Source organism: Anneissia japonica, unplaced genomic scaffold, assembly GCF_011630105.1.
Source record: "Anneissia japonica isolate Jap-2015-1 unplaced genomic scaffold, ASM1163010v1 scaffold287917_len653891_cov171, whole genome shotgun sequence".
Classification (NCBI taxonomy): Eukaryota; Metazoa; Echinodermata; class Crinoidea; order Comatulida; family Comatulidae; genus Anneissia; species Anneissia japonica.
This window is the reverse complement of record NW_022747660.1, coordinates 266,061-271,087: the sequence shown is the minus strand read 5'-3', so window position 1 is coordinate 271,087 and position 5,027 is coordinate 266,061. Positions and strand designations below refer to the sequence as shown.

General features: G+C 34.8%; 1 protein-coding gene across 1 annotated transcript in view; it reads left to right on the top strand.

Annotated features, from left to right (window-relative positions):
• Nucleotides 1-5,027, top strand: part of LOC117120539 (hyalin-like) — a 27,427-nt gene that overhangs the window by 1,476 nt on the left and 20,924 nt on the right. The gene's annotated exons all lie outside the window — the stretch shown is intronic.

Below are 5,027 nucleotides of genomic sequence, written 5' to 3'. Positions count from 1 at the left end.
GAGTAAATACTTTGGACATATTTTTGTTTTTCAGATTTAGATAATATTCAGCAGATGCAAGAATTGATGGCTGAAATAGGTGAGCCGTTCATTTCTTTATCGAATGTAGTAAAAGACGTGTCCTTTGCTCTTTTGTATGTTATATACATGTTTTGTGATGACAATTCATACAGATACCAAACATACCTAAATTGCTATAACTAACCTACAGTATATAAGATTTATTCCTATTCATAATTAACGTATGTAACGAGTTTGAACAGCAGGTTTAATTAGACATCTTGTTACTATTTAGTTTCTTGTCACTTTCATACATGGTGCAATACTCTTTTCAGCGACGACAAAGTACCGTTCTTAAGAACCGTTGTTACCATTGCTAATCATCGTTAAGCCGGGCAGCATTATTTATTGCCCATAAAGTTGCGGCAGAAATAATAGCTGTCTCTTATACACATCTTCAACCCTCACTCACTCGCCACTGAGGAAGGACTAGTGTTGTCCGAAAGCTCTGGTTCTATTTCTGGCTGTTTACTTACGTTTACTTTTTAGCTGTTGCTTATCATTTTTGTATCTCTACCGAGATCTAGCCATTGTTTCCCACAGCATTGTTGTTTTTCTGTATTTTGCCTTTTAATATATATATATATATATATATATATATATATATATCGAGTAGTAAGTAATGTCATTTAGTAACTAGTAGTAGCGTCACCTACCACTACAGAACAGGGTCAGATGTATTTGTTTCCAGGCTAACGTGGAGGAGAGTTACCGCGATTTATATCTTAACTAAATGATTCATGGCACACTCGTAGGTACTGATTTATTTGCCTGCTGCATACTCTTTTCACACACCCACTCAACCCTCTCAACTCTAGCATACAGGATCCGCCACAGTAGAGCTTATTTATATAATAAAAAAAAGTTAAAAAGGAAAAAAAAGAAACGATTCTGTGTTTTACAATAGACCAACTGCGCCCCATCTCCCAAGCCCTGACCTCCTAACCTTGTATGATTTGTGCACCTGCTAAAGGCCCCGACGGGTGGGCTAGGCGGACGAAGCGAGCCTTACTTGGCTGGGGGGAGCCGCCTAAGTGCCAAGGGGGTCCCCTGGATGCTACGGATATTTGGCGAATTTTAGTAATTTTTTTTTACTGATTTGATAGGCATCAAGCTACCGTAATGACTTCATGTATGTTTTTTAATGTCGAAATTACAAAACCGATTTTTTATTTTTTATTTTTATGGAAACAACGAGAAACAAAGAGTACGCAATGTAACCAACTAACTAATTTTCCGTTTTACATTTTATATTATTAAAAAAAACAAAAAACAAAACAAACACCGTATTGCATTACAATACTATTCTCCCATCATGGCGAAATCCAGGTTTTTCATAATAATAATAATAATAATAATAATAATAATAATAATAATAATAATAATAATAATAATAATAATAATAATCCATGTGATTGTATTATTAACAAAAAAATTACGAATAAGAATAATGTCTTACTGTAAATTGTATGGCCACCAATTTGTGACAATATTATACTATGATGAATTAAGAAAACACAATGTCACCGGGAACGAAAGTGAAGTTATAAATTTTGGAAATTTTGCCTGAAATCTGTAAACCACGAGGTTGCTCCCCGAACAAGATGTATTCCAAGCATCATGAGGATATCCAAACGAGCATTTGTCATAGTAGAACGTAAACCATTTTTAATTAGTCCCATTGAACAGGGGCGGATCCAAAATTTTTAAAACTGGGTGAGGGGCAGTTGTATTTTTTTATTTCAATACATAACATTAATATGCACTGACATTTAAAAAAAAAGCGTTTTGACACTTGACACTGGTCTGCTGACTTACGTTCCAATAAATGTTTGAACGTAATTAATTCATTGTGATGAAGAATATATGTTGTTTCATGGGCTTAATTCAATGTGAAAAATAGTATATACGGTAGTCTAATAACTTACAATAAAACGGCACGTGAATTTTTATTATTATTATTATTATTATTATTGTTATTATTATTGTTGTTGTTGTTTTAATTATCATTGTAATGAAAAGTTAATACAAATTGTACACAAATAGGTCAATGAAGGCGATATGGTTGCTAAACGAACATACATGTAAAAATAATTTTTTATATTTTTTATTCCCCGATGGAATGAATTCGTCTTCCTCGACGGGGGGAAGGGAGGTGGGCTGGGGTGTAGGGCTAGGCTTTCCCAACGAGGGGGATATAGCCCCAGCCCCCCCCCCCCCGCTCTGGCGCCACCACTGCCTAGGCCTAAGAATCATTAATAAGTGTAAAAGTTGAATTTTCTTTAAGATATTTCCGCATCTTAGATATTTTTTGTATGCATGGTATGCAGACTGACAAATGTTATTAATTTGCTTATCCATAGAGAGTGTTACTTCTGTTAATAATTAATACCCTACAGCTTCACCATGATTAGCAGAATTTCTGCAATACATACACCTCATCATTTCTTTTATAAAAAGAATAGGTAATAGAGGGCGCCATTCCAATAACTTTTCTTTGGAACGCCAGGTAACTAAAAATGTCAAAACTACGTAATAATACTAAATTTCTGTTGTCGCTGTAATTCTGTAGAAACATATACAATTTCAATTGTAACCCTGAAGAGGGAAGCAGGTGCTCCCGAAAATCAACATATTATAGGGCCTTATATATATATATATATAAGGCCCTATAATATGTTGATTTTCGGGAGCACCTGCTTCCCTCTTCAGGGTTACAATTGAAATTGTATATGTTTCTACAGAATTACAGCGACAACAGAAATTTAGTATTATTACGTAGTTTTGACATTTTTAGTTACCTGGCGTTCCAAAGAAAAGTTATTGGAATGGCGCCCTCTATTACCTATTCTTTTTATAAAAGAAATGATGAGGTGTATGTATTGCAGAAATTCTGCTAATCATGGTGAAGCTGTAGGGTATTAATTATTAACAGAAGTAACACTCTCTATGGATAAGCAAATTAATAACATTTGTCAGTCTGCATACCATGCATACAAAAAATATCTAAGATGCGGAAATATCTTAAAGAAAATTCAACTTTTACACTTATTAATGATTTTGTCTCCTCTAAGGATAGACTATTGCAATTCACTGCTTTTTGGTATTCCACAGTTGCAGTTAAAGAAACTTTCACATGTTCATAATGTTGCTGCTAGACTTGCTGTTTGTGCACCAAAAAAGAGCACATCACCTATTCCCAAGAAGCAACTTCATTGGCTCCCTGTGCAGTTACTTTTAAACTCTTCTTATCACATAAAATTTTTCATGGTTTGGCCCCTACTTCTGCATCTATCAGTAAATATGTACCAAACAGACCACTCAAATCTTCATCTTCGGTCAGTTCCTTCAAGGTCCTATGTACCAAACAGACCACTCAAATCTTCATCTTCGGTCAGTTCCTTCAAGGTCCGTCTCATATGTACCAAACAGACCACTCAAATCTTCATCTTCGGTCAGTTCCTTCAAGGTCCGTCTCAAGCCATTCTTTTTTCACCAACATTTTAATTAATTTTCTCCTTTTTTTCTTTTTCCGTCTTGTTACTTTTCTTTATGACTTTAAATTTCCTTTTAATTGCACTCTTTTCATTTTTCACCAATTTTCTGGAAAGCGCATATAGTCTCTAGCAATATATACAAACACAATTATTAATAATAAGGATGAGACGTTGATGGTACTATAAATTCAAATCATTAATTTCTTTGTAATTGTATTGTGAGCCTTGACTAAGATGGGACCTCAGTGCAATAGGTATAGGCCTACAATCGTTAAGCAATGAAGTTCTGGTGTATAAAATTCATCATAAAATCAATCAGTGAAATTTTAATATTGACGTATTGGCATTCAGATCCTGGATTGATTCTAGGAGCCTATATATATATATATATATATATATATATACATATATACAAGAGTGCACAAACCCAAAATGAGTGTGCTATGCAAAATGCAAAATAGTATCACATAAACAATGCACCATCTTAAAATAAGAGTGCTCTACAAAACAATGTACTACCTTAATAGTACAATGTAAAGGAGCGTAAATATTTCAATCTGCAGACAGTTCCGTTTCGATCTTGTTAGATCTCATCAGTGCAGCTCAGGATGTTAAGAATGAAACACACCACTAACTCAAACATAGCTTGGGTCAGTCTTGTGTGACGTGGTACACTGATTATGAATACAAGAGTGCACAAACCCAAAATGAGTGTGCTATGCAAAATGCAAAATAGTATCACAAAAACAATGCACCATCTTAAAATAAGAGTGCTCTACAAAACAATGTACAACCTTAATAGTACAATGTAAAGGAGCGTAAATATTCCAATCTGCAGACAGTACCGTTTCGATCTTGTTAGATCTCATCAGTGCAGTTCAGGATTTTAAGAATGAAACACACCACTAACTCAAACATAGCTTGGGTCAGTCTTGTGTGACGTGGTACACTGATTATGAATACAAGAGTGCACAAACCCAAAATGAGTGCTATGCAAAATGCAAAATAGTATCACATAAACACATAGGCGTAGATCCCGGGGGGATGGAGGGGATATATCCCCCCAATATTTGACAAGGGGGGGATGGTCCATTGTATCATCCCCCCAATATTTTGACTATGTATGGGATAAAAGAGCTTTACACACTTCAAAAGACTGTCACAGAAATAATTTGCACTGTCTTATGCGCTTACAAAGATGAAAATTAGCATAATGTATTAATGTTGATAACAAAATTATTTTATCTGGTACCAATCTAAGCTCTTCTTTCCTTAGATGTTAGATGTGCTTGCAAAGAGAGCCACATTTCACACTGAAGGGTGTGTACGACATCAGTAAATATCAATTCCAAGAATGTTTAAGGTTATATCGGTTGATGAGGAATTTATTGATTAGGCCTATAACAGCAAATTGCATCAATTTATTTTGCAAAAACAAGGTTTCCAGCTTCAAGGGGGGCACATCTCCCT